Source organism: Mesoplodon bidens (assembly GCF_964165515.1).
Source record: "Mesoplodon bidens genome assembly, contig: HAP1_SCAFFOLD_1198, whole genome shotgun sequence".
Taxonomy (NCBI): Eukaryota; Metazoa; Chordata; class Mammalia; order Artiodactyla; family Ziphiidae; genus Mesoplodon; species Mesoplodon bidens.
This window is the reverse complement of record NW_027671305.1, coordinates 28,910-53,918: the sequence shown is the minus strand read 5'-3', so window position 1 is coordinate 53,918 and position 25,009 is coordinate 28,910. Positions and strand designations below refer to the sequence as shown.

The window sequence follows — 25,009 nt, the reverse complement described above, 5'->3', positions numbered from 1 at the left end:
TTTCCTAATCTGAATCATTGCAGGTAGGGCCCTGGAACTTAAATTTTTTAAAGAAACTTTCTTAGAAGACTAGTTTTTAGATATGCATAAAAATTGGGAAGATGGTATAGAGAATTTCCATATACCCCACACTCAGTTTCCCCTATTCTTATCTTACATGAGTATGGTACGTTTGTTACCATTAATGAACCAATATTGCTATATTATTATTAACTAAAGTCCATGCTTCATTCAGATTTCATTAGTTTTTACCTCATGTCCCTCTTCTGTGCCAGGATCCTCCCAGGACGCCACATCACATTTAGTTGTCACATCTCCTTAGGCTCCTCATGGCTGTGACAGTTTCCCAGACTTTCCTTGTTTTTGATGACAGTCATGAGAAGCCGTGGTCAGGTATTTTGGAGAATGTGCCTCAGCTGGGGTTTGTCTTACGTTTCTTATGATCTGAGGGGGAGGAAGACCACAGAAGTGAAGTGCCACTGTCCTCACATGGTATTCAGGGTGCACGGTGTCAGTGTGACTTGTCACTGTTGACGTGAACCTCCACCACCTGGCTGACAATGTTTGTCATGTTTCTACGCTGTAAACTTAGTCCCCGCCCCCAATACTGTCATCTGTGGAAGGAAGTCACTGTGCACAGTTCATGCGTAAGGTGTGAAGAGTCATGCTTCAACTTCTTGAGGGCAGAATAGCCACACAAATTATTTGGAATCATGCACGGCCATTTACTTATTTGTTCAGTCATTCATTTATATCAGCATGGGCTCACGGAGAGTTTATAGACTGGGTTATTATCCAGTGCTACTTTGTTACTCAAGTTGTTCCAGCTTTGACTATTGGGAGCTCTTTCAGTTGGCTCCTGTGTCTCTTTGACATACCCCATTTGTGTGTGTGTGTGTGTCTGTGTGTGTGTGTGTGTGTGTGTGTGTGTGTGTGTATGAGAGAGAGAGAGACAACGAGATGGAGGCTGAGAGACTTCTGTTCTGGAACTACAAGATACTCTAAGGACATCCTGTATAATTTCCTGCCCAGTCTTCGAACCAGCCCTTTATCCAAGGAGCCCTGGTTACTTTTATTGGAGAACAGTATTAAAAACTAAGATCTGGGCACTAGGTGTGTTTGAACCTGAATGTTTAACACAGTCTCACCAGCTATTTCTTAATGAAACCAGAGTTAGAGAATCTCTGCTCTCAGTTTTGACTGCCGTCACTCAAGTATCAGCATACCTCAGAGGTACTGCAGGTCCGGTTGCAGACCACCACCATAAGGCCAATCATAGGAGTTTTGTTTGTTTCTTTCCCAGTGCCCATAAGTTATGTTTACACTATACTATAGTCTATTCAGTGTGGAGTAGCATTTTGTGTTAAAAAAAAAAAAAGTGGGGCTTCCCTGTTGGCAAAGTAGTTGCGAGTCTGCCTGCCGATGCAGGGGACACGGGTTCGTGCCCCGGTCCGGGAATATCCCACATGCCGCGAAGAGGCTGGGCCCGTGAGCCATGGCCGCTGAGCCTGCGCGTCCGGAGCCTGTGCTCCGCAACGGGAGAGGCCACAACAGTGAGAGGCCCGCGTACCACACACACACACACACAAAAGTACATATGTTAATTTAAGAATACTTTATTGCAGACTTCCCTGGTGGCGCAGTGATTAAGAATCCACCTGCCAGTGAAGGGGACACAGGTTCGAGCCCTGGTCCAGGAAGCTCCCACATGCCGCGGAGCAACTAAGCTCATGCGCCACAACTACTGAGCCTGCGCTCTAGAGCCTGCAAGCCACAAGTACTGAGCCCGCGTGCCACAACTACGGAAGCCCGTGAGCCTAGAGCCCATGCTCCGCAATAAGAGAAGCCACTGCAATGAGAAGCCCACACACCGCAACAAAGAGTAGCCCCCACTCGCCACAACTAGAGAAAGCTCGCGCAGCAATGAAGACCCAATGCAGCCAAAAATAAATAAATAAATAAAAGAAAGAAGAGAAAGAAGTCTTCAAGTATTTGGAAACTAAAGAACACTCTTCTAAAATAACTCATGGGTCAAAGAGAAAAAATCAAAAATGAAATTATAAAAAAAAACTACTCATTTACCCAAGGAGTAGAGAAACATGGAAAATTCAGATATATAGGAAAAGGAAAATTAAGTTGATCCATGATGCTACCAATCAATCCCATTCTGTTTGTTTCTATTCAAATTTATTTTTCCCTTTCAAAGACTAGATCATTCCGTTTTTCAACAATCCTCTTGTTAGTGGCACAGCACTTAGTGATACAGCATGAACATCCTTTCACGTCAATGGATATTTTCCTACAGTTGTATCTTAAATGCCTGCGCCATAGACCATTGAGACCAGAATGCAGTCACCCACCTGCCCTCGTGTCAGTTATTAGGTGGTTTCTCACATTTCACCAGGAAAAATAATGCTGCAGTTAACTCGCTTGCAGTTCACTGCAAGATCTCCGTTAATTTGTACAGATCTGCCTTAATTTCCTTAATTAAAAAACCAGAGTGGAATTGGCTGGGAGAAAGGACTTAAACTTTTCTAAGATTTTGCATTGTGCATTTCTGGATTGCACTTGCAAGTGTGCTGTTGATGTTACCGTCATGAAGTCCTGCCTGTCCAGTCACTGTGTCCTGGAAGCACTCAGACTGTTGCTGTCCCCTCCCTTACCCACCAAGTGTGGCTTGAAGATTGGGTGCCGCCCTGGAGGGGTGGCCTGACCAGGGTCCCTTCTCCCCCTCACCTGGTGCTAAGCCTGGTCTTCTCTGCGAGTGAAGCTGCTGAAGTTGGGGTTCTCGGCCAACTCCCTGAGTTGGTCTCAGCTGCTGAAGTTGGTCCGAGGGTGGTAGAGTGCTTGCGCCCGGGCTCCAATGTCCCCGGATGTCATAACCTGTGCTTTCTCCCTCTGTCTAGACCTGGGGCTAGGCGTGCTCAAGGTGCCCAAAGAGGCTAACGAAGGAGGCAGGGCCACGTCTGGGAGCACAAGGAAAGGAAAGCGGCAGCACAGGTCCCCTCAGAACCCACTCCTGGACTGCAGCCTCTGCGGGAAGGTGTTCAGCAGCGCCAGTTCTCTCAGCAAGCACTACCTGACGCACAGCCAGGAGAGGAGACACGTGTGCAAAATCTGCAGCAAGGCCTTTAAGCGTCAGGACCACCTGTATGTAGGTGTCTGGTCGGGATGTCTGTTCAGGGGGCTGCTGGGGGCTGGGCGTGTTCCCGGTTCTTTTGCATCCCCTCCCATCCACCTGCACCGCCCCCCACCGTCGGGTGTCCCAGGTGTGTGCGACCTGTTCTCCTCCCACGGCCAGTGTTTGGGGTGGGGGGCAGGGCCTACACTGCCCCGGACAGCCCGCCCTCCCCAGCCTCCAGACTCACTCCAGTGAGGAGAGCGCCGCTGCGATTTGCAGACAGGACCCATTTGCTTTAAAGACACACTCCTGAGGCAATTTTGTCATGGAGGGAGTTGGGCTAACTGTGTAGAGAAAGTTTCAGAGTCCCTGGTAGGTGTCTGAGCAGAACAGATATGCACTCCATGAGGAATATATGTTGGGATAACACCAGGGCATGAGGGGTTCTGAAATGCCTGTTTCTAAAACATGGCAATGGAGTGTTCACTCTGTTTTTTCCCTTTTTAATTCCCCCTTTTATTAACTCGAGTTTTTTTTTAAAACTTGACTTTAAAAAGCAAGCTCAGGGCTTCCCTGGTGGCGCAGTGGTTGAGAGTCCGCCTGCCGATGCAGGGGACACGGGTTCATGCCCCGATCCAGGAAGATCCCACATGCCGCGGAGCGGCTGGGCCCGTGAGCCATGGCCGCTGAGCCTGCGCGTCCGGAGCCTGTGCTCCGCAGTGGGAGAGGCCACAACAGTGAGACGCCCGCGTACGTACCGCAAAAAAAAAAAAAAAAAAAAAAAAAAAAAAAAAAAAGCAAGCTCAGTGTAAGAGCAGCAGAATCCCGTTTGTTCTTCATGTCTTAGAAATGATAAGCTTTTCTTGCTGCCGAGGGAGGAGAGACAGACTTTCAAACTGAGAGACTCGTAAGTGGGAGAGGACGATCCCTTGCATGTTTACAGCTCGCCCAGCCTTTACTGAGGCTTCGATGAATCCCACTTTCATTGTATCCTCTCCCCTCTCGCCATTAAGGATGGGAAATGATTTACTCCTGTCACAAGCTGGTAAGAGTTAGGGCTAGAAAGTGGGTCTCCAGATGCCCTCTCTGCTGCTTCCCTCAGATGGAGGCCAAGGGTCCACGTATGGGAAAGGGTTTCATTATTTACTGGGTCCCATTGATTAGAACCATCCGGAGTAGGATTGTTGGGTACCCAGAGGGTGATTTACCCATTTGTTTATATTTATAATATATTAATGCAGGTATAAGTATGATGTAAATATAATACATACTTGTATTCGTTTATATTTGCAGAAATTATAGGCAAATTTGGCTTTTTCTTGTTGTTGCTGTGGGGCTCCCAGGTAGCTGTCTGGAGGACTCCTGTGGGAAGGCAAAGACTCCTTTGTTCGTGGAAGGATCATCCCCAAGTTAGCATTTCCTCAGGTGCGTTCTCAGAACTCTGGTTCTCTGGTTCTCGGGGATGCTAAACGGGTCTATTTAAAAAAAGGGTTTTGTGGGCAAATAAGTTTGAGAGACATGGAAAGTTCAACAGATCTCTCTTTATCTGCTCTGTGGCTTTTCAGTTTGCTCCTAGGAACCTCCAAGAAGTAAAGAGTGTTTTTCCCAAACTTATTTGCCAGCTGAGCCCAAGTCCTCAGGGAGCAACTTTGGAGACTGGTGTTCCTTAGGAACCCACTTTGGGGAACTCTGACTTGGCTCCCGCTGATTTTTTAAATCTCAGATTAGGGGTTTGCTTAGGGGTGAGGGCAAGAGCTCCCCCTTCCAGAGGGCTTTGGCCCTAGCAGGGGTCTTTCCTCATAGGGTCTGAGCACAGTTTCTGAGTTGCGATGCTACTGCCCCCTGCGGACACACCTGGGTTCCTGCAGTGGGTGACCCACGCCAAGACACCCACTAACTTTCTCCTCATGTGATTCCAGGACCGGGCACACGCTCACCCACCAGAAGTCCAAGCCCTTTGTGTGCATTGAGCAGGGCTGCAGCCAGAGCTACTGCGACTACCGCTCCGTGCGCCGGCACTATGAGGTCCAGCACGGCCTGTGCATCCTCAAGTAGGCCCCCCCGGAGGAGGAGCCCTGCGGGAACTCACCCCACGCGCACGAGTTTGCCAACCAGCCCGCACCCGCGAGCCTGTGGTCCCTGGTGCCCCCGGAAGCCCCATCCCCCAGCTCCCTCTTGCCCAACCGAGACCTCCTGCGCTGTATCATGAACAGCATCGTCTGCCAGAAGATCCCTTCTCCCAGGCCAGCCCCGGGAGGGCCTTCAGACAGCGGCGAAGGGAGGATCACGGCCTGTTCCTCCCTGCCCTCGTCAGGGTCCTCCTTCTGGGGCCCAGCCGGCACCCCGGCGGCCCCAGGAGCCCTGGGCACTGAGGTTCCCGAGGAGCCCTGGCCCCCATGGAAGGAGCCTGCCACGGACGTGTTCACGGCTGTCCACTCGCATGCAGCGGAGAACAGCGGCCCCTACCCAGCCGAGCCGGAGCTGCCGCTGCTCCAGCCCCCATCATCCCTGGAGGGCTGGCCCGAGGGCGCTCCCCTGCCCGCCTGCCTGCCTCTGTTCCGTGGCCTGACTGTCCCCGCCAGTTCCCAGCCATGAGACCACAGTTTCCAGTGGCTCCGAAACCTGTCGGGCTGCCCTAAGAGCTAAGGAAACAGTATGTTTGTCGTCCACAAGCCCTCTGCAGTGCCGTCCCAGGAGGGCTCCGGGCCTGCCCCGGGCTCAGCAGCGACTCCCCTGCGGGGGAGCCCTCACCCAGCCGGGGCACCGGTGTGGAGGACACGCCGCCTTTCCCTCCCACGCTCCTGAAGGCACCGGGGGAAGCCTCGGGTGACCCCAGATATGCCAGCACCAGCCGGGAAGAGGACTCCTGGGCTTCCAAGAAGAGCAAGTTCGACTGCGACTCCTTCTCGTGGCAGAACCCTGGTGAGCCTGGACCCCAGAACGGCCCAGAGTCCAGCGGCCTCCCGTCGGATGCCCCGCCGCTCTTCCGGCAGCTGTTCCTGAGGTCTCAGGAGTCTCTGGTGAGCCACGAGCAGATGCAGGGGTTCCAGATGATGACCAAGTCCCAGCGGATCTTCTCCCACACCCAGGTGGCTGCCGCCTCCTCCCAGCTTCCCACACCCGACGGCAAGCAAGTTGCCCTGAAGTCACTGCAGGGGCCGTGGCCCCAGCAGCCCCCACCTATGGCGCCCACTGTTGACTCTCTGCATGCTGGCCCCATGAACCCTGAGCCAGAGGGATCCCTAGCCCGCAGGAGAAAATCCACACCCTCTTTCCCCACAGAGGCCTCCCCCAGCAGCGTGAGGCAGGACACAAAGGGAAGACCAAAAGTGGCTGCTGCTCCACCTGCCCTCACAGCGTCGTCCCTGGACCCTCCTGGGAAGCCAGACATCTCCTCTCTGGCCAAGCAGTTGAGATCCTCGAAAGGGACCTTGGGCCTGGGGGACATCTCCCCCGGGAGCCTGCGTCAGACCCAGTTAGGAGGGGAGGAGCCATCCAGAGCCCACCTCCCAGGGAAGCAGGCCCAGGCTGAGAATGGCACGGCTTCCGGGGCCACAAAAGGTGGAGAGGGCCCGGCCTGCTCCTGGGGCGGAGGCTACAGGCTCTTCTCTGGCAACTCCAGGGCCCAGCGCTTTCCAGGCTTCCGGAAGGAGAAAGTGAAAATGGATATGTGCTGTGCGGCTTCTCCAAGCCAGGTAGCCGTGGCCTCCTTCTCGTCGTTGGCCGGGCCTCCAGCGGATCCCCCCTGGGACTCCAAGTCCAGGCTGATGATACTCAACAGGATCCAGGTACCAGGGCCCTCTCACGGGACCTGACCATGCGGGAGGCAGAGTCTCGTCCTTACCTGTGTCCGTGTTTCTGACTTGTCCAGGCACTGTATTTAACCTCAGCAAATCCTCAGATGCAGTTTGTTTACAGAGGGGGGAATGAAGGTCCAGAGAAGTGATGGTTCCTCCCATCACCCTCCGCCCTGCAACACACACACACAAAACAGAACAGGGCTTTAGAGTTGTCAGAGACACTTTGCATCATGTTTCTTCACTAAACTTTTGCTATTTGCTTTCTTTCTGCCTTTCGCTTCCTTTTGGATTTGCCTCCTTCACTTCTTCAGAGCATGTAAAGGCAGAGCTCCTTTGCCCTTGATATTTGTACGTGAAATGCTGTGTCTATTCTGGTTGTGAATCACAGGTCCACAAGTCCGACTTGGCCCCTACTGCAGGCCTGGCACTGGTCCGCCCTTTTGGAGCAGCTTGGGTCCTCCCACATCGTGCCCATGAGGTCCTGGGTGCAGAGAGCTTGGCCACGTCTCTTCGTGATGTTCCGAGGTCCAGCATCCTTCCTGTCACACCACAGCTACCTCCCCCTCTTTTTTTTTTCACAGCTTTAATATTCACGTGCCATCTAATTCGCCATCTTGAAGTGCACCATCCAGTAGTTTTTAGTTTGTTTACGAGGTCGTGCACGCATCGCCACTCTTTGCCAAAACACTTTCATCACCGCAAAAAGACACCCCACACCGTTGGTTGTCACCCGCAATCTCTCCATCCCTCCCAGCCCCTGGCAACCATGCATCTCCCTTCTGTCTCCATGGATTTGCCTATTCTGGACACTTCATGTGATTGGAATCCTAACGCTGCGTGGCCTTTTGTGTCTTTTGCTTCTTTCACTTAACCTGATGTTCTCAGAGTTCCTCTGTGCTGTAGCACGGGTCAGAACTTCACTCCTTTTTATCGCTGGTAACTTGTCCATTGTATGGATACACCATATTTTATTTATCCATTCATCAGCTGATAGATATTTGGGTTGTTTACCCTTCTTGGCCATTGTGATAACGGTGCTATGAACATTTGCGTACAGATTATTGTTTAGACATATGTTTTCATTTCTCTTGGGAAATACCTTGGAGGGGAATTGCTGGGCTCTAGGGTAATTCTATTGGAGGAAGTGCCAGACTTTTCCAAAACGCTGTGCTGTTTTATATCCCTACCCAGAGTGTATGAGGCCTCCAGTTTCTCTGCATCCTCACCAACGCTTGTTATTGTCCAGTTGGTTCACCTTAGTGGGTGGGAAATGGTAATCTCATTATAGTTTAATTTGCATTTCCCCGATGGCTAATAATCCTGAGCATCTTTTAATGGCCACTTGTATATCCTCTTTGGGTAAGTGTCTATTCAGACCCTTTGCCCATTTTTAAATTGGGTTGTGATTTTACTTTTGAGCTGTGAGAGTTCATTATGTATCACAGATACATAAATCTACATAGTCCCTTATCAGATACATGATTTGCAACTTTTTTCTCTTATTCTGTCTTTTCACTTCTTGATGATGTCCTTTGAAGCACAGAAGTTGTAAGTTTTGATGAAGTCCAATACATCTGTCTTTTGTTTGGTTATGGAGTCATCCAAGAAACCACTGCTTACTCCAGGGTCACCAAGAATTATACCTGTGTTTTCTTCCAAGACTTAGAGTTTTCACTCTTGCATCTCATTTCTGATATGTTGGCTCAGATGTATTTTCGTCTTCAGGGTGGAAATATCTACCGGCTCCCCGACCCGATGAAGGAGGAGAACATGGCCGGTGGCTGGTAAGTTCAGAAGCCCCTCGGGAGTCCTCTGGTGGCTTTGATGTGCTGGCCCTGGGTGAGCGAGCTCTGGATGCTTCACTCCTGAAGCGGCGAGCACCAGGCCACGGAGAATCGGGGGCATCATGTCCATTTCTTTAGGGTTCGTCCAAAGCTGTCTGTCAGAGGATCAGTGTTTGGGGACGGAGTCCCATTCTCCCTTTCTTCCCCACAGTAACCAGCACAATGGTGGTCCCACAGACTGGGCAGAGCCAAGGAGCACTTACGTCTGCAAGAATTGCAGCCAGATGTTTTATACAGAGAGAGGGCTGAGCAGCCACATGTGTTTTCACAGCGACCAGTGGCCGTCACCTCGAGGGAAGCAGGAGCCGCAGGTGAAGGGGCTCGAAGCTGCCATTCATCTCAGGATGGAGCCGTCCTCCTGCGGGGAGCCTGGCTGGGGGCCGGGAGTCAGGGCTGTGCTGCTCTGGAGGGGCCCCTTGCTCCCTACCTACTGTGTCTCTTAAAGGGCTGGCTCTGCTCTGTGTGTAGGTGTGTGGCATGGAGTTTTGCAAGCCACCAAGACAGGTGCTGAGGCCAGAGGGGGACAGGCAGAGTTCCCCGGGAGGCAGGAAGTCCTTGGACAACATGACCGCAGCCCCTTTGGTGGTCCCAGTGTCGGTGCCAGTGGCTCCAGCGAACCATCCCCCGGGGAGCAAGGTGGGTGCACTTCCTTCCAGCTGCTTTCCAGCTTCCAGTGGGAGCTGTGAGAAAAGCCCCCAAATCCTGACTCCAGAAGAGCTTGATTTGCATGTTCCTTCATCCCTTCAACCTCCAGTGAACTTCCTTTGTGTCTGGCCCTGTGCTGGGCAGGGCTGGGGACACTGCAGCGACCACAACAGGCCTGCCCCCGTCTCCTGGGGCTCCCAGCCCAGCGGAGTAGATAGACCCATCCCCGGACACTGAGGACCCAGAACGGGCCGGGCTGGGAGAGTGAGCTGTGGGAGCCCCGAGGGCACGAGAGACCCTGCCTGAGGAAGGGGGCGTTGCAGCTGAGAGCTGGAGGATGAGGAGGGGTAAGATGGGCAGAGAGGAGGGGAGATTGTGTGGAGGTAAGAGAGAGTGTAGCAAGGTCAAGGCGTCGTCTCTTCAGCCTGTGCCGGAAGACCCCACCTGGAGAAGTCCATGCTGGACTCGGGTACGGGGTGCACGGAGCCCACTGTTTGTCTCCCAGGAGCTGCTGTCATTTTGAGGGCAACAGGTTTTCCTTTTGTCATGCTGTTGCATCTGTCTGGCCCCCACACTTTAAGTGCCAGTCACTTTAACAACGGACATGAGTTTCCAAAATGGTCTGAGTGAGGGCCCTCCTTGGGGGGTGTGGGTGCCTGAGAAGGCCCCAGCGTCACATGTCGCCCGGCTTAGGGTCTGGAGTCTGGCTCAGGCGTGGTGGCCCTGCCCGGCTTCCTGCGCTGAGGACTCTGGGCACGGCCATGCTGGGTGTGCATCTGGCTGGTCAGTACCCTTTCCCACTCTCAGGCCATCTTGAGGTCTGAGGTTTGGGGCCGGTGGCCTCAGGTGACCCCCGTGGTTCTGAAGTCTCTTCTTCTCCAGGGTCAGGAGAAGGACGGGGAAGAGAGAGACATCAAGGAGAGCAGCCAACACAGGAAGCGGAAGAAGCTCCTCCGGCCCAAGGCACTGCTCATCCCTCCTCCGCCCTCCATGTCTGGGGAGCCGGGCCCGGGGGGATGCCGCCAGAGCTGCCTGCGCTCGCCCGTGTTCCTGATGGACCACCTCCTGAAGGGACTGTCCCAGTGACCTCCCTACACACCGCCCCCGATGCTCAGCCCCATCCGGGAGGGCTCTGGGCTGTATTTCAACACTCTCTGTTCCACATCTGCCCGGGCCCGTCCCGACAGGCTCATCAGCGCCATGCTTGGTGAGTGAGCTTGATCAGCCCATGATGGGCCTGCGGGGGGCCAGACCCCCGCCCCCTGTAGAATTTGGTCCAGCCACTCTCTCTGGCCTACGCCTGGGTCTGCTCCGGGGGTCCCGTTGCTGTTCAGAACTATCCCAGGACCATCTGGGACCAGCAGCCTTCTAGGTGCTTATAACTTTGTAGCCAGAAAGAAAATAGACGCCATTTAGCCTAACCACCCTTCTGCCTGCCCTTTCGAGTAATTGTTTAAACAGCTTTATTGAGGTATAATTCACATGCCATATGAATCACCCATTTAAAGTGTACAGTGATTTTTTAGTGTATTCTTAGGATTGTACACCCATCCCACAATCTAATTCTAGAGCATTTTCATCACCCCAGAAGATTATATCCACGAGCGGTGACACACAGGCCCTGTAGCCCCCAAGTCCTCAGCCCTGGGCAACCACCAGTCTACCAACCTACTTTTTCTATGGGCCTCCCTATTCTGGACATTTCATGTAATTGGAATCATAAATTACGGGACATTCTGTGTCTAGTTTGTTCACTTAGAATAATGTTGTCAAGGTTCATGTTGTAGTATGCATCAGTGCTTCACTTCTTTTTATGGATGAATGATATTGAATTCTCTGGATAGACAACATTTTATTTATCCACTCATTAGTTGACGAGCATTTGGGTTGTTTGTGTCCTTTGGCTATTGCAAACAGAGCCGTTAAGAACATTTATGTGTAAGTTTTTGTTGGACATAAGTCCTCATTTCTCTTGGGTATATAACTCAGAGTGGAATTGCTGGGTCAAAGGGTAACTATATCTAACCATTTAAGGAACTGCCAGACTGCTTTCCAAAATGGCTGGGTCATATTAAATTTCCACCAGCATTGTATGAAAGTTCCAGTTTCTCCACATCCTTGCTAACACTTCTTAGCTGTGTTTTTTATTACACCCATCCTAGTGGGTGTAAAGTGGTAGCTCATTGTGAGGTGTTTGTTTGTTTGTTTGTTTTGCGGTACGTGGGCCTCTCACTGTTTGTGGCCTCACCCGTTGTGGAGCACAGGCTCCGGATACTCAGGCTCAGCAGCCATGGCTCACGGGCCCAGCCGCTCCGCGGCACGCGGGATCCTCCCGGACCGGGGCACGAACCTGCGTCCCCTGCATCGGCAGGCGGACTTCCAACCACTGCGCCACCAGGGAAGCCCCCTCATTGTGGTTTTGATTTACATTTCCCTGATGGCTAATGATGTTGAGCATCTTTCCATGTGCTTATTATCCATTTGTATATCTTCTCGGGAGAAATGTCTATTCGGATCCTTTGCCCATTTTTTCAATTGAATTCTTATCCTTTTATTATTGAGTTGTCTCAGTTCCTTATATAGTCTGCATGCAAGCCCCTTATCAGATATATGATTTGCAAATTCTCTCCTGTTTTGTGGGTTGTCTTTTCATTTTATTTGTGATATGGTTTGCAGTACACAAGTTTTTAATTGTGATGAAGTCCAACTTTTTCTTAGGCCTGCGATCAATCTTTAGTTAACTTTTATATACTGTATGAGGTAGGAGTCCAAATTCACTCTTTTGCATGTATGTATCAGTTCTTCTAGCACTAGAAAATACTCTTCTTTTCTCATTGAATTGTCCTCGTACCATGTTTTGTTTTGTTTTGTTTTGCTGTACGTGGGCCTCTCACCGTTGTGGCCTCTCCCGTTGCGGAGCACAGGCTCCGGACGCGCAGGCTCAGTGGCCATGGCTCACGGGCCCAGCCGCTCCGCGGCATGTGGGATCTTCCCAGACCGGGGCACGAACCCATGTCCCCTGCATCGGCAGGCAGACTCTCAACCACTGCGCCACCAGGGAAGCCCTGTCTTGCTACCTTTGTGGAAAGTCAGTAGACCATAAATGATTTGAGATGTTTCTTCTTTTTTAATACAGACATTTTACAGCTATAGATTTCCTTCTGAACATTGCTTTAGCTACATTTTGTAAGTTTTAGTATGTTGTGTTTTTATATTCATTCAGCTAAAGTATTTTCTAATTTATCATTCCACTTCTTGTTTAATACACTGACTATTAATGAGTGTGTTGCTTAATTTTCACAGATTTGTGAATTTTCCAAATTGCTGCCTTTTATTGATTTGTAATCTAATTCTCTTTTGGTCAGAGAACATACTTTGTTTCTTTTTCAATTTAATTTATTTAATTAATTAATTTATTATTTTTTTTGGCTGTGCTGTGCGGTTTGCAGGATCTTAGTTCCCCCACCAGGGGTCGAACCCATGCCCCCTGCAGCGGAAGCGTGGAGTCCTAATGACTGGACCGCCAGGGAATTCCCTTAAATTTATTTTAAAATTTAAAATTTATTGAGGCATGTTATATGGGCTAGAATCCAGTCTGTCTTGAAGAATGTTCCATGTGAATTTGAGAAGAATGTATTCTACTGATGTTTGGTGGAATGCTGTATTTTGTCTGTTTTGTCTAGTTAGTTTCAATTTCCTTGTTGATCTTCTGCCTAGTTGCCCTATCCACTGTTGAAAGTATTGAAATCTCCAACTATTCTTTTTTAATGGTTTATTTCATCCTTCAGTTCTGTCGTTTGTTGCTTGGTGTATTTTGGGGTTCTGTTTTTAGGTGTGTATATGTTTGTAATTGTCACATCTTCCTCACGGCTTGACCTTTTACCATTAGGATGTGATTGTGACATCATTTGTCATTATTACAATAATTTTATCATTATCTCTAGTAATATTTTTGGTTTTAAAGTCTAATGTGCCTGACATTAGTATAGCCATTCCATTCTCTTTTTTGGTTGTTGTTTGCTTGGTATATATATATTTTTTCTCTTCTTTTACTTTCAGCCTATTTGTGTCTTTGAAAATAAAGCATGTTACCTCTAGACACCATTAGTTGGATCATGTGTTTTTTATCCAGTCTTACAAACTCTGCCTTTTGATTGGTTTGTTTAATCCCTTCTTGTTTAATGTTAGATTGATATGGTTGGATTTACATCTGCCATTTTGCTTTCTATTTTCTATATATTACATGTCTTTTTCTCCCTCTGTTCCTCCTTTCCTGCTTTCTTTTGTATTAAGTGAGTACTTTCTAGTGTGGCATTTTAATTCTGTTAATTTTTCACTTTTTCTTAGTCATTTCTTAGTGGTTGCTCTAGGACTTAAAATATATGTCTTATCAGAATCTGTTAGGATGTGTAATAACTCATTAACAGTGAAATATAGAAACACTGCTCCTATCTAGCTCTCTTCCTTCTAACTCTTTTGCGATTACATGTGAGAGACCCAGTAATACCTTACTGGTCATGTTTCTTGCTTTATATACTTTTATTTCGTGTAAAAACACTGAGAGAATAAAGGAAAGCAAGCATGATTTATAGAGGTTGTTATATTAACCTTCTTCTTTACCATTTCTGATCTCTTCATTTATTCTTGTGGATTTGAGTTACTGTCTGAGGTGATACTCCTTTACTCCAATGCAGCTGTGCTCCTTGTGCAGTTACTGTCACATATATTATATTTCTGTATGTTACAGGCCCACAATACATACTGTTTTATGCAGTTATATTTAAGGCCATTAAGAAACGAAAAGAAATATGTAATCATAGTGATTTTTATAGTTACCCATATTTACTAGCGCTTCGCTTTTTTTTTTTTTTTTTTTTTTGGTTTGGATTCAACTCACCATCTGATGTCATTTGCTTTCAATCTGAAGGACTTTCTTTAGTATCTATTTTTATTAGGGATATATAATTCACATACCATACAGTTCATCCCTTTCAAGTATAGAATTCAGTGGTTTTTAGTATATTCACAGAGCTGTGCAACCATCACTACCATCAGTTTTCAGAAATTTTCATCATCCCCAAAAGAAGCCCTGTACTTATTAGCAGTCCCTCCTTTCCATCCTCCCCATCGGCAGCCATGGGTAACGACTAATCTACTTTGTCTCTATCGCTTTGGCTATTCTGCATATTTCATATGGGTGGAATCATACAGTATGTGGTCCTTTAGGAACGCCTTCTTTTAGTTAGCATGATGTTTTTGGGTTTCATCCACGTTGCACTATGTATCAGTACTTTGTTCCTTTTTGCGGGCTGAATAATATTTCACCTTCAATATTTCTTGTAAGACAGGTCTGCCAGCAACAGTTATCCTCAGTTTTTATTTATCTGGGAGTGTCTTTATTTTACCTTCATTTTTGCAAGATAATTTGCTGAATATAAGATACTTGGTTAACACTCTTTTACTTTCAGTAATTTGAATATATTATGCCATTGCCTTGTAACCTACATCGTTTCTCTTAAGAAGTTAGCTGTTAATTTTACTGTAGTGCCCTTGTGTGTAACAAATTGTTTTTCCCTTTTTGCTTTCAAGATCTTATCTTTATTTTTGCTTTCCACATTTTGCCTATGTTATGTCTGGATGTAGAGCTCTTTGTGTTTAATCTTTCTTGGAGTTTGTAGAGTTTGCTGGATATACATATTGTTTTTCATCAACGTTGGGAAATTTTCAGCCATTAATACTTTAAATATTCTGTCCCTTTCTCCCCTCTTACTGGTACTCCCACTACATATATATTGTTGCATTTAATGACATCTCACATTTCTCTGAGGCTCTCTTCAGTTTCCTGCATTTTTTTTCTCTCTCTTCTTCAGATTTCATAGTCTCCATTGTTCTATCTTCAGGTTTGCTGATCATTTCTTCTGCGAGCTCAGATCTACTGTTGAGCCTTATTTTGGTTATTGTACTTTTTTAACCCCTGAATTATTTCCATTTGGTTCTTCTTCTTCTTCTTTTTTTTTTTTTTTTTGTTTTGGCTGCATCGCACAGCATGCAGGATCCTAGTTCCTCGACTAGGTATCAAACCCGTGGCCCCTGCAGTGGAAGCGTGGAATCTTAACCACTGGACCGCCAGTGAAGTCCACATTTGTTTCTTTTTAAAAAATAATTTCCATCTCTTGATGGCATTTTCTCTTTGATGAGAAATTTTTATTTTATCTTACTTTAATTCTTTAAGCATGGGAGCCAGGGGAAGAAGAAGTCCCCATCTCCTTGGCTGCACCTACCTGGGTAGAGCTTCCATTACAAAGAGCTGGGGGCTAGGTGGGTAAGGGAGTGGGCCATGGCTCCAGTGCCACAGACTCTCACTGTTCTTCCCACGATTTAGTAGATTTTCTTGAATGAGTATTTCTTAAAATGCTGTATGCCTTTAGGACAACTTGCAGAGACTTTAGCTTACTGTTCTTCTTTTTTTAATGATTTTTGTCAGTAAATCTGTTGTTTTGCCCAGTTCCTTACTCTACTTTTTCAGAAGTCTTATCCCCCTTCCATGCAATCTTTTTATTTTATTTTATTGTGATGTGAACAGTTAATCTGTGATCTGCCCTTTTAACAAATATTGAAGTGTGCAGTACAGTATTGTTGACTATAGGTACAATGTTCTACAGCAGATTTCTAGAGCTTGATTAATTGAAACTTTATGCCCATTGATTAGTAACCTCCCATTTCCCACTGCCCCAACCCCTGGTAACCCCTATTCCACTCTTTGATTCTATCAATATGAAGTCAACTACTTTAGATATGTTATATAAGTGGAGTCATGCAGTGTTTCTCTTTCTGTGACTGGCTTATGTCACTTAGTATAATGTCCTCAATGGTCATCCATGTTGTTGCATATTGCAGAATTTCCTTTTAAGGCTAAATGGTATTTCATTGTATGTTTATGGCACATTTCCTTTATGTGCTCATCTGTCAGTGGACATTTAGGTTGTTTCCACATCTTGGCTATTATGAATGGTGCTGGAGTGAACATGGGAGTTCAGATATCTTTTTGAGGTCTTGACTGCAGTTCTTTTGGATGAGTACCCAGAAGTGGGTTTGCTGCATGATATGGTAGTTCTACTTTTAATTTTTGAGGAAACTCCATACCCTGCAATCTTTTTTTTTGTCATTTTCAATTTTACATTGGATTAGAGTTGATTTACAATGTGTTAGTTTCAGGTATACAGCAAAGTGATTTTGTTATACATATTCACATATCTGTTCTTTTTTAGATTCTTTTCCCATAGAGGTTATTACAGAGCATTGAGTATAGTTCCCTGTGCTATACAGTAGGTCCTTGTTGATTATCTATTTTATATACAGTAGTGTGTGTATACCATGCAATCTTGAAGAGCCTGCTTTTAGCTGCTCTGGAAAGTCAGGCAAAAAGGGCCTCATGGGTCAGTTGTAGCCAGTCTTCTTGAGGCTCTTCTTTGGGTGTTTTCCAGATCACATGGACGGCTCTTTTGGCATCAGTGTGGTGAAGGACAACAGCAAGATCAGCACTGAACCGTGAGTTGGAACAGACTTAGAACCTGAGGGTCCTTGCAATGTGGGGATGCTTTTACCCTCCTTGCATTCCAGTGTCGGTTTTTCCCAAGGGAGCCTTCATCACGGGAAAGTCAGGTCTAGATCCAGAGCCTCCCTAGGAGAGAAGTGGTGGATTTTTCCAGGCGTTTCCCCAATATTCCTTCTGTCCAGACATACCATAGTTGGATCTCTGGGGACAGAATGCCCAGCACCCTGGGGTTCTAGATAGAATTGATGATGGCACAATGAGATACTCTTTTGTAGCTTGGATGTTACCTTGGATACAGAAGAATGCCAGGTATCAGCACATACCTCCCCTGTCCTAGACCCCAAACGCCTGAAGCCAGAAATCTGGCGATAAAGCAAATTGCAGGAAGGAAGGAAGTATCCCTCAAGAGGTCTCTGGAATACCTGCGCGTGTCTACTGGGCTGATGAGCACTCCCTGTGTCTGAGAGATGGCCAAAAGGTGGGTTCCACAGCCCTGCTGAGCAGGGCTCACCGCACATCTCTCTTGTATTTCCCATCTTGGTCACACACATATGTCTCTATGTCCGTGTGTGTGGCCTCATTTCAGACACATCAACATAGGAAGCCAGTTTCAGGCTGAGATCCCAGAGCTCCAGGACAGATCACTGGCTGGAAGTGACGAGCATGTAGCTACTCTGGTCTGGAAGCCATGGGGAGATGTGATGACCAACCCGAAAACACAGGATAGAGGTGGCTGAGACTTTGGGGCCAGGTTCCCGAGGGCCCTCCTCCATCCCCAAGGGTTTTCTCCTCCCAGTTCTCACCTTGACCAAGAAGCAGTGATCCCCAGGCGGGGGTGGGGTGGGCAGAGCTGGCCTTCAGCGCAGGACTGCTTTGCTGTGCTGCAGTCCCTTGGCCCACCTCTCCTCTCACCCAGTAGCTGGGCAGGCCATCCAGAGCGGGTGCCAGGAGCAGGGTTTCTGCCCATCCTCCTTGTCCCTCCCTTCCCTCAGCCTGCTTTTAGCAGAGAGATGAGGGAGATGGTGACAGGAGCCCCCCGCCCCATCTGTGCTGTTGGGGAGGTTTCCTCTCTGGCACTTGCTGACCCTCTGTGTCTCCTCTCCTTCCCGCTGCCGGGCTGCCTGCTGGAAACAGTGACGGAGCTCTTCAACGTGGCCTGCTCCAGCGTGATGCCGGGCGGGGGCACCAACCTGGAGCTCGCTCTGCACTGCCTGCATGAAGCCCAGGGCAACATCCAGGTGCGGTGCAGGCGAGGGGGGGCTCAGAGGAGCTGTGGGAAGCTGCCTGCTCTCTTAGGGCCAGGGGCTCTAGGCGCAAGACACGTGCCTTCTACTTGGGGCTTTGCAGCTCACGAGAACCAAAGGCTGGCCACCCACCCTTCTCCCTGGTCGCTTTGGGACTGGTGGTGTCCTTTTGAACGTAGGGGAAATGCACACATACGGGCTCAAGCAGTTATTTATCTGGGGTGACAGCAGAGCACCAGGGTTCCTCCGGCGTTACCTCATGTCAGCGCGGCACTGGGGAGGCGGTGCCTAGCAGGACCAACTCAGGGCCTGCATTAATCTGGTTTATTTACTGAACATTAACTTTTGGATTAAAAATGGTGTATGAAAACCTCTGATGCAACAGAAATGCCTCTGCCTCCTCCAAGGACCCTCCTCACAATCCTGAAGTTTAGAAAATGAAGAAGTCCAACTGTGTGTAGTGGGAGAGGAAGTCACGTCACCCGAGTTGGAGACCCAAGAGTCAGGGCTACACGGTGCTTTTTCTCAAGCTGAGAGGCAGTGGCTGGCACGTGGTGGGTGCTCAGCAGAGTAATCAGCACACATTTACTGGGTCCTCCTGATACCTGGTGATGTCATGGTATCAGGCTGGGGCCAGCTCAGGGGCCCATTCTTGGTTTAATGCTCTGCTGCCACCATCTTGAAATTCTTAATAGTTTGTGAGCACAGGGCCCCGTGTTTCCATTTTGCGCTGGGTCCTGCAAACTGCATAGCGAGTCCTGACCAGGGTTATGCTGTTGAGCAAGACAAATGCCCTCTCTTTGCAGGGCTTACATTTTAGGAGAGTGAGCACATGAAATACATTTTTTAAAAGTGATAGATAATGGTTAGTGCTATGAGGACCATAACATGGGTTAGGGCGGGGGCAGTGCCACTCCAAATGCTGCTCCCTGAAGAAATAAGGAGCTTGTGCCAGAATAAGTCCACACACTGTTTGGTCATCAAGTAAATCTTGCTATGAAAAAGGTAACGTCAACTGCACTCCACAGTCCGCTTAGTGCTGTAGGCAATGTGTCCCAAGTGGTTCACAGCTGGTGGCCGGTCCACAGACCGACCACACTTTGAGTCGCCCTGGGGCAGGGGTGGCTTTAGGGAGGGCTGCACATATTTTCTGAATGAATGAAAGAATGAAGGCGGGCCTCTACCTCACCTTCCCTCCCTCAGAGAGTTGCCCACCACCCCTGTCGTTCCAGGTTGCCCTGGAGACCCTCTTACTGAGAGGACCCCAGAAGCCACGGACTCACCCTCTCGCCAACTATCACTACACAGGTAACGAGCGTGGCTGCCCGCGTGGTTTTGGCCTGGCTGAGGCCCCTGCGAGCCAGTCAGTTTCCATGGCAAGCTCTGCACGTGCCTCCCGGAGTTCTCTTGGGGCCTACGCCTGCCCTCCCAGAAGGGCCCGTCCTCTCTGGGGGACTCAGTGGGTGCTGTTCTCTAGTTGGATCCAACCTTCCCCTTTCCACTGGTTCCCTCGTGGGCTCTTCCTGGCCAGAAGGGGGGTGCCAGGTTGGGGTGGGCTCAGGTTTCCCAGTTGAGCACTCCAGCGTTGGAGTCAGGCAACCAGGGCCCCACGGCTGCCCTTGGCAAGTCTCTTAACCAGAGGAAGCCTCAAGTTGCTGCACCTGTCAAGCGGGGATGGTAATAGCCCCTACCTGCTAAGGTTTTTGTGAGGATTGTGTGAGATAAAGCAAGTAAGGGGCTTAGCAGAAATCTTGGCATATAATTGGCGCTCGGTGGCCTGAAAAAGGAGGGGAGTCTGCACTTCAGCCGTGGCTGTGGTCCCAGAAGGAGAAACAGCCTTCCTCCTCTTGGCTGTTTCTCCAATAGGTTCGGACATCTGGACCTCCATGGAGAAGAGGCTCTTTAAGAAGGCGTTCTGTGCCTACAAGAAGGACTTCTACTTGATACACAAGATGGTAAGGCGAACATGGCAGGCTGGTGTAGACAAGGCTCCTTCACAGGGCCGAGGCGCTAGAACTGCAGGGCCTGTCAGGGGCGATACTCTGCTCATGCTGTGAACAGTTGACAACTACAATGCCATTGCTTGGAACAACCTGAAACGGTACAGAAATGAATCCCATGTTGAAAATAAAGCCCTCCAGACCCCTCCCCACAATCCTACTTCTGATTGATAACCTGACAGGTATTTACTGCCCATACGGATTTTACACACCTATATGCACTTTCAAAAAAGGATGACATCATATACTTAATATCCTGCTGATTAGTTTGCTCTTTTTTTAACTTGATGTACGCAAAATTGCACATAATCAAAGTGTAAGATTTAATGTTTTTGACATATTTATACACTTGTAAGACCACCACCATGATCAAGATAATGAGAATATCTGTCACCCCCAAAAGTTCCCTCCTGCCCCTTTGCAACCCTTCCTTCCTGCCACCCGGGTCCCTAGTCAACTCTTGTCTACTTTCTGTCACTCTAAATGAGTTTGCATTTTCTAGAGGTTTATATAAATGGAATAATCATACAGCATGTGATCTGCTTTGTCTGGCTTCTTACACTCAACCTAATGATTTTGAGATTCATCTGTGTTGTCGTGTGTACCCATAGTTCATCCCTTTACTGTTGAGGAGTATACCACTGTGTGGACGGACCACCGTTCATTTAATCATCCACCTGTTGGTGGTTTCCAGTTACTGATGACTACAGATAAAGCTGCTCTGCACATTTACATACAAGTGTTTGTACGGACATGTACGGGTTTTTTTTTTTTTTTTTTTTTGCGGACACGGGGTTGGGATTATAAATACCTAGGAGGGGAATGAGGGTAACTTATAGTAGATGTATGTTTAACTTTTTAAGAAACTGCCAAACTGTTTTCCAAAGTGGCTCTACCACTTCCCATTCCCACCAGCAGGTTATGAAAGGTCCAGTTGCTCCACACCCTCGTCGACACTTGGTATGCTAAGTCTCTTTAATTTTAGCCATTCTAATGAGTGTACAGTAGCCTCTGACTCCATTTTCCTAATGACTAATGATGCTGAGCATCTTTGTGTTTTTTTGCTATATGTGCACCTTCTCTGGTGAGCTGTCTGTTCATATCTTTTGCCTCTGTTTTTATTGGAGTGTCTGTGTTTTTATTGAGCTGTAGGAGTTCTTATTTTGTTCTGAACACCAGTCCTTTATCCAGATATATGCTTTGGAAATATTTTCTTCCATTATGCCATTTGTCAGTCTTCTAACAGTGTCTTTTGAAGAAAAGTTTTAAATTTTGCTTAAGCATAACTTACTAGTTTCTCTTTTATAGACTGTGCTTTTCGTGTTGTATCTAAGACATCTTTGCCTAACCCAAAGTCACAAAGATTTTCCCCTGTGTTTTCTTCTGGAGGTTTTATAGTTTTAGGTTTTATTTCTAGATTTATGATCCATTGTAAGTTTATTTTTGTATGGGGTGCGAGGTGAGTTCATTTTTGCATATGGATATTTATTCCAATACCTTTTGTTGGAAAGACCATACTTGCTCCACTCAGTTGCTTTTGTACCTTTGTTAAATATCAGTTGGCCATATATATATGCATCTACTTCTGGACCCTGTATTCTGTTCCATTGATCTGTTTGTCTTTTATTAAGCTATCCCCATACTGTCTTTATTACTGTAGCTTTATTCTAAGTCTTGAAATTAGAAAATGTTAGTCCTTCAACTTTGTTATTCTTTTTCAAAGTTATTTTTTGTATTCTAGATCCTTTTTAATTCCCTATGAATTTTAGAAATAACTTGTCAATTTCAAAATAAAAATTCCTGCTAGGAACTTGATTGGTACTGTTTTTGACTCTCTGCGTCAACTGGGGAGAGTTGTTACCTTAACAATATTGAGTCTTCTGCCTCTTGAACAGGGTATATCTCTCGATTTCAATCTTTAATTTTTCAGCAATGTTTTGAAGTTTTTAGAGTACAGTTGTTGCATACTTTTTGTCAGATTTATTCCTAAGGGCTTGGTTTTTTTCTGTTTTGTTTTTGGTTTTTTTTTTTGCGGTATGCGGGCCTCTCACCATTGTGGCCTCTCCCGCCGCGGAGCACAGGCTCCGGACGCGCAGGCCCAGCGGCCATGGCTCACGGGCCCCACCGCTCCATGGCACGTGGGATCCCTCCAGGACCATTGCACGAACTCGTGTCCCTTGTATCGGCAGGCGGACTCTCAACCACTGCGCCACCAGGGAAGCCCAGTACTTGTGATTTTTATGATGTTATAGAGTTGTTTTTTATTTCAGTTTCCAATGGTTTGTTGCTAGTATGTATAGAGATAAAATTGATTTTTATATTGATCTTGTGTTCTGAAATGTTGCCAAACTAACTTACTAGTTTTGGTAACTTTTTTGTGGATTCCACTGAATTTTCTACATAGACAGTCATATCATCTGTAAATAAAGACACTTTTATTTCTTCCTTTCCAACCTGGATGCCTTTACTTTTTTTCTTGCCTTTTTGCACTCTAGAACCACCAGTACAGTATTGAGTAGAAGTGGTGAGAGTGGAAATCCTTGTGTTGTTCATGATATTTGAGGGGAAACCACTCCACCGTTAGCTGTAGGGATTTTGTAAGTATCATTGATCAGGTTGAAGAGAAGTTCCTTCTATTCCTATTGTGCTGAGAGTTTCCATCAGGAATGGACATTGGATTGTATCAAATGCTTTTTCTGCACCTATCAAGATGCTCATATGATTTTTCTTTTTTAAGTTTAATATGATGAATTACATTGATTTTCGATTGTTAAACCAACCTCACGTTTCTGGGATGAGCTCCACTTAGTCATGGTATATTGTCCTTTATATATATATATATATATATATACACACAAATATATATATATATACATATATATATTGTTGGATTCTGTTCGTTAAAGTTTTGTTTAAAATTTTTCATCTCTGTTCATGAGGGACATTGGTCTGTAGCCTTCTTTCCTTGTAATATCTTTGTCTGGCTTTGGTGTCAGAGAAATGTTGAACTTATGGACTGAGTTGGGAAGTATTCCTCCCTCTTCAGTTTTTTGGAGGGCTCTGCCTAGCTGTCGCATAAGGCTATGAGGTATCCACCACGTAAGGACACTCTGCTTTAATTAGTCCCTGTCGGTAGACATGTGGCTCCACATGATGTCACAGTGAGCGTCCTCGTGTGTACCTTTGTGTGCGTTTTCCTGGAGAGAAGCCTTCCTGGGCCAGCCTTGTTGCTCAGAGTGTGCAGAGCTTAGATGGTGTTGACTCTGCTGGCTTCTTTCTGAACTCCTTCATCCCCAGGAGGACTTTGTGATTCTCTGTCCGCCGTAGCAGAGGAGCATACCAAGCCGTAGGGGAGAGACGTTTCAGGAGGGCTTTCAAAAAGTGGCGGCTGGCCCCATGGGGAGGGGATTTAGGGCGTCAAGGCCATCCTCACTGCTACTCCTGAGGCACTGTCCTTAGCCGGCTTCTGTCTTCCTCCACTAGGTCCAGACAAAAACAGTAGCCCAGTGTGTCGAGTTCTACTACATGCAGAAGAAAATGATCGAGTTTGACTGCGGCCGAGCCCCAGTGCCGGAAAAGAGGGTCAAGAGAGAGCTGGGTGAAGCAGACAGGACAGAAGCAAAGGTAGAGGGTCTCGTGGTAGGGCTTCAGGAGTTCAGCACGGATCTGGATGCCCGGTGCTCATCCAAGCTGGGTGGCGGTGGGGGGGGTGCACCCCGGGACGTCTGGACGCTCTGGACACCTGCTTCTCCCTTAGAAGGGCGGCGGGGCGGTCAGCACCCTTTCATCACCTCTGCCCCCTGTGCAGGTCACTCGTAGGCCTCGGAGGAAACCCAGCCACCGTCCAACCCCCGAATTACAGAGGACTACTGAGAGTTACAGGAGGGAGTCCATCCCCAACTCCAGCCCAAACACCAGCTCGAAGCGGACCCCTGAGCTGCCGGGCAGCAGGAAGGGCCAGGGCTTCTTTCCCTGCCGGGAGTGTGAGAGGTACCGCCCTTTCCCTGGATGCTCCCAGAACGCCAGCCCTCAGCCCTCTGGGGTGGCCCCCTCAGGGCTACCCGCCTCCCCCTGCTCTGACCCCTGTGTCCTCTGGTGCCTCCTCAGGGTGTTTGGCAAGATCAAGGGTCGGAATGCCCACATGAAGTGGCACCGGCTTCAGGACCACGTGGATCCCACTGTCAGGGCAAGGTGGCCCGTGGAGCCCTTCCAAGTGTAGGAGGAGGAGGGCGAGCTAGGGGCTGGCATCGGCCCTCTGCGTGGGCAGCTAGTTGGGACGGGCACCTCCAGCCCTGTTGCATCTCCTTTGTTAGGTTGTTTTTGTACATTTCTCCTTGTATATATTATTAAATTGGTTTCTAAAGCAGCCGTCTTCTGGCTTCCCTGCCTGTTGATCCAGCGAAGGCTTTTGAGCCCCTGCCGCTCCCAGAAGCCACAGTGACTGAGTCCCTGCCCTGGAGGAGCCTCATACGTTAATGCAGCCAGCATTTATCAAGCACCTGCTGTAGCTGTGCCAGACAATGCCCAGTCCACGTGATGGGGACATAGTGATGGAGGGACAGGCCCCTCCCCTCACAGAGCTTACATTTTAGGAGCGGGAAGGTAGGAGTGATAAAGCAGCAAAAAGGTGAGTTTAGATGTCTATAGTGCGTATGCTTTGGGCCGGAATAACAGAGGAGTCAACATAGGTTTAAGCTCTCAGGACACGTGGTGGTGCCAGTGGCTCCACGGTGAAGTCAAGGCCTGCCAGCAGTGGCCAGCGTCTGCAAGTCGGCTGCAGCAGCAGCAGCAGCAAGAATC

The 25,009-nt window shown here is 48.1% G+C and overlaps 1 pseudogene across 1 annotated transcript; it reads left to right on the top strand.

Annotated features, from left to right (window-relative positions):
• The first annotated feature begins 1,373 nt into the window (after positions 1 to 1,373).
• On the top strand, positions 1,374 to 24,654 carry LOC308611578 (zinc finger protein 541-like; annotated as a pseudogene). The gene is made up of 15 exons: positions 1,374 to 3,150; positions 5,041 to 6,909; positions 8,647 to 8,705; positions 8,917 to 9,076; positions 9,234 to 9,401; positions 10,293 to 10,617; positions 16,895 to 16,958; positions 17,552 to 17,694; positions 18,100 to 18,203; positions 19,442 to 19,517; positions 20,076 to 20,164; positions 23,693 to 23,833; positions 24,018 to 24,199; positions 24,317 to 24,517; positions 24,639 to 24,654. The product of its transcript is annotated as a zinc finger protein 541-like (transcript).
• Positions 24,655 to 25,009: the final 355 nt, after the last annotated feature.